Here is an 11,319-nt window from a genome sequence, read left to right as displayed (position 1 = left end):
CCTTACCTCTCTGCAGTACTATACTCTGTTTCCCCTTGGCAGCTTCTCTCCTCTCCCCCTGGTTCCTTATGAGGTAACCCCTGCGGCTATTTGGATTGTGTGCCGGCTCATTTTTCTCCCAGTTGACACAAGCTGAAGTCATCTGAGAGGAGGGACCCTCAACTGAGAAAATGCCTCTGTAAGATCAGGCTGTAGGCAAGCCTGTAGGGCATTTTCTTAACCGGTGATTGATGGGGGTGGATCCAGCCCATTGTGAATGGTGTCATCATCCCTGGGCTGGTCGTCTTGGGAGCTATAAGAAAGGAGGCTGAGCAAATATGGGGCACCAGAGTTCGTGTGAAAGTCAGACCCCACTCTCCACTCAATTGTGGAGAATGTCCTGTCCATTGGCTAGATCTGAGTAGGGGTTTGAAGTTTACTGCATGTATTTAACCACATCCCCTGCATGGGGAGACCTGGTGGCACTCAGAGGAAGGATAGCAGGCTACCAAGAAGAGACTTGATGCCCTATGAGCATACACAGGGGGAGAAGGTCCCCCTCAGTCACAGTCATAGGGGAGGGGAGTAAGGGGGAAATGGGAGGGGGGGGAATGGGAGGATACAAGGGATGGGAAAACCATTGAGAGGTAATATGAATAAATTAATTAAAAACTGTTTTATAAAATAAATAATAATTGGATATTAAAAAAAAGAAAAAGAAAAAGAAAGGAGGCTGAGCAAGGGTTGAGGAGTAAGGCAGTAAGCAGCACTCCTCTGTAGTCTCAGCATTAGCTCCTGCCTCCAGGTTCCAGCCCTGTTTTGAATTCCTGTCCTGACTTCCTTTGATAATGGACTGTGATGCGAAAGTGTAAAAAAAAAAAAAAAATCCTGTCTGCCCCAAGTTGCTTTTTGGTCATGGTGTTTTATCACAGCAGTAGAAACCCTAACTAAGACAGATATGGAATTCACCATTATCCATGACTACATAGCACGTTCAAAGCTAGCCCCCCTCCCCCCAGGTGTGATTGAATTGTTGCAATCACAAGGTGAAGCTGATAGGTGAGAAGTTGCTTCTTACAGATGAGCAAAGAAAGTGGTTTCCTGAGATGGAATCTTCTGTTGGTGAGGACTCTGTGAACAGATGATAACAGAGGGTTCAGAGTGAGGCATAGACGTAACTGAGGAAGCATCGAGCTTGCAGATGATTAACTCTGATTTTGAAACACTACAGTAGATAAAATGTTATAGAATGGTATCAGACGCTACAGAGAAATCTCTCCTGAAAGGAAAAGTCAATTAATAGGACAAATCTCACTTTAGTCTTACTTTAAGAAATTGCCACAGCTAGCTGGAGGTGGTGGTGTTGGCCTTTAATCTCAGCACTTGGGAGGCTGAGGCAGGCAGATCTCTGCGAATTAACAGTCCAGTCTGGTCTATAAAGTGGGTTCCAAAACAACCAAAGCTGCATATCAAAAAGAAAAGGAAAATAATAATTAATAATAATAACAAGAATAACAACAAGAAATTGCCACAGCTTCCCCCAACCCTCATTAGTCACTGTCCTGATCACTCAGTAGCCGTCAACATTAAGGCAGGGCTCACCACCAAAACAATTGACTTGGTTAAGGTTCACATAATATCACTCTTAGCAATGAAGCATTTTAAAATTGAGCATACGTACTTTTTCAAGCATAATACTATTGTATAACTAGTAGACTACAGTATAATGTAAGCATAATTTTATATGTGTTGGAAATTTTTTAAAATGTATAATCTATTTTATTGTTATTTTTAGCTTCGTTTTGCAGGTTTGTAACCAACACTACAATGTCTGAAGGGTATATCCTGTTAGAAGGAAAGAAAGAAAAGAAAGACGTGTCCATAACAGTGATGAACATAAATGCAATATCCAAGTGGAAAATGTTGCCTAGAATAAATCAACACCAAAATGGGTACAGAACTGACTTCTCCCTGAAATCAAACACTAAGTGGAAGAAATACTACATCATGATTAAGTATGACTTGGGAATGTCCTGGAATTTCTATATATTTTGATTAAAAACAATTGTGTGTGTGTGTGTGTGTGTGTGTGTGTGTGTGTGTGTGTGTGTGTGTGTGTGTTGTATTCCTATTTGTGCAGGTGTGACATGGAGGCCAGAGGTTGATATCCAGTGTCTTCCTCAGTTGCTTTCTTCCTTCCATCTTGAGATAGGACCCCTTAGTGAATCTAGCATGCATCAATTTAACTAGAAGGGTTGACCAGTAAGCCCCAGAGATCCGCTTGTCTCTGCCTCCCCAGTGCTGGGATTACAAATGTAGTCTGTGCTAAGATCCACCCCCCCCCCAGGGGAGGGCAAGTTTCTTTGTGTAGCCTTGGCTGTCCTTGACTTGTTTTGTAGACTGTGCTGGCCTTGAGCTTGAAGAGATCTGCCTTCTGCCTCCCTGAGTGCTGGGATTACAGGTGTGTGCCCAGCTTGTTCTGGGCTTTTTACATGGGTATTAGGCTTCCAAACTCAGGTACTCATGTTTATATGGAAAATACTTTACCAAGTAAGCCATGTCTTCAGCCCCTAGAATATCTATATTATTAACATGTTAAAGTAAACAACAGGTTACATTTTAATCAATCCAGAAAAAAAATAACTTATTTAAAAAAAGCACTCACTTATAGGCAAAAAAGACAGGGTGTCACATATACTCAACACATAGAGCTTATTTGTTTAAACAAGAACCAAATCCTGTCATTGGAACAATATGGAGCGAACCAGAGATCATCGTGTTAAATGAAATAAGGTAGACACGGAAAGACAGACACTTCATGACCTCGTTCACATGTGGAATCTAAAAGTTAAATTCATTGGAACTGAGAGTATAACCATGGCTACCAGAACCGGGCACAGGGGTCTCAGGGAGGGAGGGGAAAGTTTTATCAACTAATAACAAATTAGTCATCTGGAGGCAAGTGGTTCTGGTGGCTGTGTGCAGCAGGGTCACTACAGGTGACAGTAGTGCTACAAGGTTCAAAGAGCCAGAAGAAAGGGTTTTTAAAATTACTATAAAGAAATGTTTGAGGAGAGAGCCAAGTTTAACTTGATGTAAACATTGTACAAAGTCTACATATATCAAAGTGATATGTTTCCCCATCAGCGTGTATAATGTTTGTGGATTTTGCATATCAGTTAGAAATGAACTCAAATATAAAATAAATATAATAAAAACAGGATATTGTTAAGTTCTGGATGGCCACTACTGTGCCATAAAGGCTATGAACTCATTCTTTGTCGAACAGTGCCACTGGCACATGTCACAGGTGTTGACCACAGTTTTCCTTTTTGATTTAATCAGATATGGCAAAGAGCAAGTAAGAATAAAGTGGCTTTCTCCCTTGTGATTTAGCTTTACTTGAGGCATAGTTGTTGCACCTTCAGATCATCTCAGATGTGGCGAGTGCATTTCCTGCTGCAGAGAGAGCAGGGTGAAGCAATGTGGAGAGTGCTTGGGGCATGTCAAAGTAGAGGCTAGGAGATGTGAGCTCTTGGGGGGAGGGTTGGGGTACTTCCTAGAGCAGTTTGGGGTTAAGTTCTGCATTAGAGATTGGGAACTGGGCTCATTTGGGGAAGAAGGCAGAAGAAAGTTACCAATGAGGCTGTGGGGCAGCGATAGTGGCTGGCTGGAAGACTGAGTTTGTCTTGACACGGAGTTGTAAGGGCTTTGTCTTCCTTTTACCAAGAAACTCCACCCACAAGCTCTGCCCTTTGTTGTCTGTGACCTTAGCTTTGCTATCTTATCTTGGCATTTGAGGCTTTAGTTGGTGCTTGGTCCTGGCATGGGAGGCATTTGGCCAGCTGTAGATTCTCATGGGACTTGTTCCAAGTGTCAGTGGGTCCAGGGATTGGGGATTGCTTGCCTTCTATAATCATCTTGGCTGAAACCATTGATAGGCTCATCACAGAATCATATGTCATGATTTTTGCCATCACCATGTCCAACGGATGCCATTACTTAGTTGCTTGATAACAAAATCAATTCAATTTAAAAGAAGGAACTACCTAAAAGCAACTGCATTTAAGCATCATAGATGCAACCCCAGGATCACCTGCTGTGAATATAATGTAATACTTTGCAGAAGAGACACACCTATCAGAATGATGTGCCACATAAAGCCTTGTTGGTAATCTGTGTAGCTTCAGGGAAACACTGGCCTAGAGAAATGAAACAGATCTCTTTCTGCTTAAATGGGGAAACTCAGAGCCATACATTTCCTTTGTGTCCTGATGGTGTTTGCAAGCTTTTCCTCACCCCATGGATGACCCATGTCAGCCTCTCTTATGTTTTCTTCAACTGAAAAGATTCACAAAGCAGCAAAAGGTCACTCTGGCTGCATCCTCAGAGAGATTGTCCTTGGTTTCTTCATGGAAGCCGAAGCTCCCCTCAAACCACCCTGAGTATCATGACTCTTGTGCTCTGCTTGTCCCCTTTCACAGAGACGCTGTTAAAGTGACCTTTACCTTCCAATCAACAGCCATGGGGAGGCAGAAAAATCTTAGAGGCCATGTGGAGGAGAGTAGGCTACGGAGAACTTGCTCATGTTTATGATCCCAGGTCACCTCAACGTGGATGAAGACTCAAGGCATCCATCCAATCTTGGTGTAGTGACTATTCTGGAATTTTGGATTCTTAAAAAAATACCACAGCAATATTATAAGACTATGTTTTCACTTTAATCACAGGTGTGGGGATATGGGGCTGCTTTGAAGCAGCTGACTATGATTTGCCTCGTGCTCTTGCAGAGGTGTGATTTTTGATAGCTGCAGATAGTTCCTGTAATTGTGTGACGTTTGGAGTTCTGGGGCTTTTCGGGTTTATATAAATGTCATGGCCCTGAGAGGTGGGGTGGATTGTTGGTTGTTGTTGGCCATGGTTTGTTACGTAGTCATGGGTAAAAAAGAAACAACAAACAACAAGGAGAAATTAGACACCCTGACTGCAAAGATAAAACTTGCCCAAAGGACCTTGACACTCCTAATCAGCAAGAGGTAGCCTAAGGATAACATCACCCTCTTTCTGAGCCCTGATTTTATTCAGTGATCTCTTTCCTTTCCTCTCTATCCTTTTTTTCCTTTTGTATCTAGTGTTAGGAGGCTTAAAGGGTAGAAAGGAGGTGGAGAAGAGTAGAAGATTCTGTGTGTGACAAGGGGCTACAGTTAACACCTCATGAGCCACCAACTCCCTGACAATCTGGTTCTCTGCTCCCTTACATGCCATGTACTGGGCAGGTTCTAGATAGCAGGCTGTTGTTTCTCTTTGCACAAACATTCATGCCTCAACTCCACCATACCAGGCAACCATCTCCCTGATATTCCTTTCCTAAATAATATTTCTTTTCCTTTCTCCTGTACATAAAGGCTCACCAAAAAGTTCATTATGTGAACTCAACCTTGCTTGTCTATAAGCTCAAGTGAGCTGGTGCAACTCTGAATCATTGTCCAGCTGTGGATAGGTAGGCATTTCATAGAGTCTTTAGAACTGGATTGACTCGTGTAGCCCAGGACTGGCTCACACTCACCACGAAGCCAAGGACAACTTTGAACTTCTGATCTTCCCGCCTCCTTCCTGAGTGCTGGGATTGAAGAGTGCTTTATGTCAGTGCTGGGGCTAGAACCCGGGTCCTTGGGCATGCTAGACAAATGCTCTACTAAGTAAGCTACATGTGGTGAGGAACACATGTGGAATGAGGCGCTGGCACACCCCGTGTGCTGTAGCAAGCAGGGCAGAATGCCTGCTAGGAGTCTGTAAAGCCTTCCTAAGAGGCTGAGCCGTTTTCTCAGTGGAAGTTTTCTGAAAATTGGTTGAATTCCCTCCACTCCCCAGACCCCCAAGTGCCAGCAAGTGATTGTGTGTAGGTGATGGGTAAAGAAATGTTTATGCAAATTGAATCCTGATTAGCTACTAAAAAATCCGTTGTCTGTTTTGAGTGTGTTCATTTTTATTTGAGGGCTTTGTTTGCACATTAGCGGCACGCAATGTGATTTACATCAGTAGCCTCACCCTGTCTTATTTGCCTTAATGTAATTGTCTGTTCAGATCCACTGATGGTGAAAATTGCATTTGTCCTTATCAGTGAAGATTCTAAAAATGAGAAGTTCAAAGGAGGCAGAAACTTTAATGTGGGAAAAGAATGTTTATTATATTTTTTAGGTCCTTTGAAATAGTCTTATCCCCTAAAATAGGAAAATCTCTTTGCAGAACACCAAAATGAACGGTTCACTATGACCCCTAATGAGGGAAGCTGCTAAAAACAGGGGGGGGGGGGGGGGAAGTGGGTCGACTCAGAAAATCTGTCAGGTTGATCCAACAGTGTACTTGGATAACCTTGGAGGATTTGGGGATTTTCCGAGAAGTCAACACTGTGTGCCTGGCTTGAATAGAAATGTATCTAGAGTCCTTCCTTTGGCAGGATGCTGATGCCAGAAAATGCCTCTCTGCTGAGGGCTAGATAGTATGCGGACACCACATGTGGGATGGATAGGAAGGCGGAAAGCAGACGTTGAGATTGAAAAGGAAGTTTGCCCCGTGTGGAAATGGCTGTCCTCGCTGAAGCTCAACGCTGAAAATCTCTATTTGTAAGGCTCTTGGGATTATTTTCTGTGGAGGACCAAGTTTCTGTCTATATAAGTCTCTTTCAACAGAACTCAACATAGTTTCACATGCAATTTTAGGTTGTCGGATAAGCGTAGCTTTGGCAGACCACATATAGCTAAACCAGCTTAACATTCATACGAGCTATGTACCAAACACTATGCTTAGGGCCCACCTGGTCTACCTGGGTGGTATCTTGTTGATGTTTCCCCAAGAGTTCTCTGATGCAGGGTCTGTTCACATCTTTTGGGATCTGAAACAGACAAATAATGACTGTGATCTTAACACCACTATCAGAAGTTCCTCCAAACATGGTATACCTGGGCTCATCCCAGGAAACAGAAATATAGAGAGATGATTATGAAAAGTCATGGAGAAGGGGTCTGGGCACATGTGCTCACACATCATAATGCTCAGTTGTGGTTAGGAACTGTATCCCAAGCCAACTCTAGTAATGAGATCTTAGTTTACCTAATGGTGAGTGAAAAATGGCTAAAATGACCCTCTGATCCCAAGCACTTGGACGGAGTGTGAGTTTGAGGCCAGTGTGAGTTAATTTCTGGCCATCCTGAGCTATAAAGTCAGACTATGTTTCAAACAACAACAGCAACAACAAACAATGAACCAACAACCAACCAATGGATCAATTCCAAAGTCACCCAGGCTGGGATTTTACAGGCTGACTTGGCTCCCAGAATATTCAGAAGACACGTGTCATAATATGCAGATTCTCTGGTTCCACTTTAAAATTCTTAAGTCAGAATAACTTAAAGAAAAGAGAAAGAAGGCTCGGGGTGTAGCTCAGTTGGTAGCACGCATGGGGCTCTGGTTCAGTTCACCCGCCATGAAAAAACTGGGTACAATGACACGCCCCTGTAATCCTAGCCTTTGGGAGGCAGAGTCATGAGGATTAGAAGTTCAAGACATCTTTGGCTACCTAATGAGTTTGAGGCTAGCCTGAGCTACACGAGATCATGGTAAAAAAAAAAACACACATATAATATAAAAAAACAAAACAAAGCGAACAACAGAAACCCGGACAACTAGAGAGAAAGTTGAGTGGGAAGAGGAATAGCTGCTACTAGGAAAGTAGGATGGTGGAGAAAGGACAGATCTCAATCAGGCATGGCAGCCACGCATGCGTAGTAGTATGGTGGAGAAAGGACAGATCTCAATCAGGCATGGCAGCCACGCATGCGTAGTAGTGTGGTGGAGAAAGGACAGATCTCAATCAAGCATGGCAGCCACGCATGCGTACTCAAGAGTGCCTGGGAGGTTAAGGTAGGAAGACCAGGAGTCCAAACACCCTCCTTGACTACACTGCAGGTTGTTCCAGGGAGACAAAGTTTGGTCTGGGCTACATAAGACTGTATGGAAATATCAGTGAATCCCACTAACATGTACAGTTAATATGTGACAAGAAATAAAATAAATTATTTAGGAATCCTACTTGAAGAAAGTGCTTGCCCTGAGCCCTCCCTCTGTACTCACGCTCCAAGAGCCACAAGTAGGTACCCGTGGGAACTTAGTGAACTGTAGCCTTTGGTAAATGTGCTTTTCAGTCTTTCTCTCTCTCTCTTTTAGCTACTTTGTGAATTCTTCGTGAGCTCTCCTAACGATCTCTTTAATATCTTCGTTGGCTGAGCTCAGCTTCTCTTGGCTCAGCTGTCACGGGCAGTCTTGCCTTCTCACTCTGCTAGCTCAGTTCCCTTTCAACTGTCTCTCATCTTCACTCTGCTCAGTCTCTTCCCCGCAGCCCCACTCAATCTTCTGTCTTCTGGCATCAACCGTCTTCTCTGACCCTGCTCTTCTGTCTCCTGGATCCCACTCCCCCTGTCTCCTGCCCAACCCTCTGCTCACTCCCCCGCCTCCTCCTCTCTCCCAGCTCTCATCTTATGCCAGACATTTCCCATCCTCTCCTGTTCCCAGAAGTCCAAGAACCAACTGACACTGAAGGACATAGAGTCATTTAAAGGGCCAGGCACATAAAATATTCCATACTACACTGAATGAACCGACAATTCATGGTGAAGTCTTGTCTGCGATTCATTGTGGAGACTGCTTTAGTCTCAGGGTCCCCTCTGCTCGCCTTCTTTAACTGGGCAATCCCTAAAGTCATTTTTCCCTCTTAGGGACTTTGTTTGCCTGGTAGAAGTGAAAAAAAAATGGTTAAAATGACCCTTTCTGCATATCACAAGTTTGATGACCATGAATATGCATTGGGTGCATCTTTTCTTTTATGTGTATGCGTGTTTTGCCTGCATGTATGACTGTACCACATGCTTGCCTGGCACTTGAGAAAACTAGAAAGAGGCATAGTATTTATTCATTCATTTAATGTATATGGGTGTTTTGTTTGCATGTATAGCTGCACATTAGAAGAGGGAATCAGACAATTGTGAGCAGTCATGTGGTTGCTGGGAATTGAACCCAGGTCCTCTGGAAGAGCAGCCCATGCTCTTAATCACAGAGCCATCTTCTCAGTCGGGGTACATCTTTTGGGCTGCAGGCTTTGATTTAGATTACCCAGTGCTGATTTTCAAGGCAGAACACCTTGCTTGTCTGTGAGACAGTGTATCTTTGTAGTTGAGAGTCTTTTTGTCTCTAGTGAGAAAGCAGTCTCTTGTCCAGGTTTAACTTCCCTGAGAGAAGTAGAGCTCGTCACCCTACTCCAGCTGCTTCCTGTGCCACCAGAAGACACAGTTGTTCCTCTTCACCCGGGAAAAGCAAGAAGACCAACAAGGCAAGTGAGAAACCTGGCTTCACTTGATGGCTGCCTCAGTTTCCCCACTTATCCCACACCTGTGGATTTGTCTGATCTTGATGCAGATCAGTAAGGCGGGCAGGTCAGGGCCATGACCCTTAGCTGAAGAGCATGCCACAGCTACTCAGTTGCCAACCAAAGCTACTTCTCTTTTTCCATAGTGTGTGCTGGTGTCCTTGAATGGCGTGTCAGTAGCACAGAAGGGTGGGGGGCTGCCAGCCTTGCTAAATCTCATCAGCTAGGACTGTGCCTCGCATACAGCAGGAGCCAGTAATTATTCATCCAGTGAATAAATAAATGTATGAGTCTGGTCCTCATTCCCTGACCATTTTCTGCAAGTTAAAAGTGGAGAATTACTTTTAGAGTGAAAGCTAATTTTAGAACTCACATGACCCCATTAAAATCTATCTTTTTAGGATGCCATTGACCGTGAGAACAGGGTTCTCTAGTGTGAGATAGTTTTCAGAGAAATATTGACTAACAGTTGCCATCTCCTTGTGAGAAATCCCCATCTCTGTTTGACAGGTGAAAAGAGAAATTCATCTCTCCAGAAACCAAAAACATCAATTCCCTCCTGTATGGCTTCCGTGGGGAGGTGGCAGGTCGCAAAACTATCGCTTCTGTTGGCAGAAAAAAAAATGGCCAGACCTTTGTGTCACCAATTGGCATGATATCACCATCAATGTCCTCTGTCTTGAGTTATGCCTCTCACAGGCCCGATTTTGAGATATATTCTGTAGCCTCCCTCTTTCAGAAAGTATGCTTTTCATGAGATGTGATGAGGGACTTATGAGGTGACAGAGGAAGGAAAAAACTTAAAGGAACAAGTGCAGGTCGGGGGCACAAATGTGTAATAACAGTACTCCAAAGGCTGAGGTAGCCAGGTGAACAGTCTCACCTGAGCCACAGAGTGAGATCCTGTCACAAACAACAATAAACACATAAGTGAATTGATTAATTAGACAAAAAAGGAACAATTGGAAGTGAAGTTCTACTGGGGCAGAAACTATAAGCCAAACAGGCCCGTGTGGGCTTTGACTTTTTATAACTTTTTAGTTGGCTACCACAATGGCTAGTATTAATTGCCAACATGATTTAGACTCACCCGAGAAAGCGCTTTGGTAAGAGACTGTCTATATTGTCCTGGCCCATGGACATGTCTTTGATGACGTTGTCTTAATTAAGTAATTGATGTGGGAAGACCCAGCCCACTGTGAGTGACATCATTCCCTACTCAGGAGGTCATGAATGGCCTAAGTGTGGAGAATTAGAGCACAAGCAAGCTCTCTGTTCTTGACTGGATGTGATGGGGCAACCTTGACTTCTGAGCAATGGCCAATGGTAACCTGGGAAGGTAAGCTCAAATAAGCCCCTTTCTTCCCTAAGCTGCTTTCTCTTAGTGTATTTTATTGCAGCAACAGAAATGATGCTAGGACAGTTGCAATGTATTTGAAATTTTAGAGCTCAAATAAAATTTGCCTTTTAGTTCTCCTTAAGCACTGGGCCCATGTCCTCGTGCAGCCAATGTCTGGCTGGAGACGGGGGCAGATGTCACAGTTTCTCACTCTGAGAAAGGATGTTGTCTTTCTTAAAGAAGATAACATTTCCTGTGTCTGTGACACACCCACACCCACATCTACACCCCCACACTCACACATATCCACTTACACTCACACCCACACATACACACACTCACACCCACACATACACACCCACACAAACACACACACACACACACACACACACACACACACACACACACACACTGTAGACTCTGTCTCTGAGTGCATCCAGTCCCTAAGCAAGCCAGCTGGAGGGCTTCAGCCTGTTACCTCCATGTCTTCTCCTATGAGGCTTTCTCTAGCTACCTGGGCATTCTCATCTTCTTCACTGGGTGGCTTAGATATTCAGGGGGTGTCTCAGGAAGCAGTGCCCCC

General features: G+C 43.9%; 1 long non-coding RNA gene across 1 annotated transcript; it reads right to left on the bottom strand.

Moving 5' to 3' along the window:
• Nucleotides 1-689: 689 nt before the first annotated feature.
• Nucleotides 690-7,008, bottom strand: LOC311582664. The gene is made up of 3 exons (XR_014774188.1): nt 6,794-7,008; nt 1,306-1,441; nt 690-1,204 (listed from the first exon to the last, which is right to left on the bottom strand). It is a non-coding gene; the product is annotated as an uncharacterized lncRNA (long non-coding RNA).
• Nucleotides 7,009-11,319: the final 4,311 nt, after the last annotated feature.

Source organism: Acomys minous (assembly GCF_964271855.1).
Source record: "Acomys minous genome assembly, chromosome: 14".
Lineage (NCBI taxonomy): Eukaryota > Metazoa > Chordata > Mammalia > Rodentia > Muridae > Acomys > Acomys minous.
The sequence above is the reverse complement of the archived record's forward strand: the minus strand, read 5'-3'. Positions and strand labels throughout refer to the sequence as shown.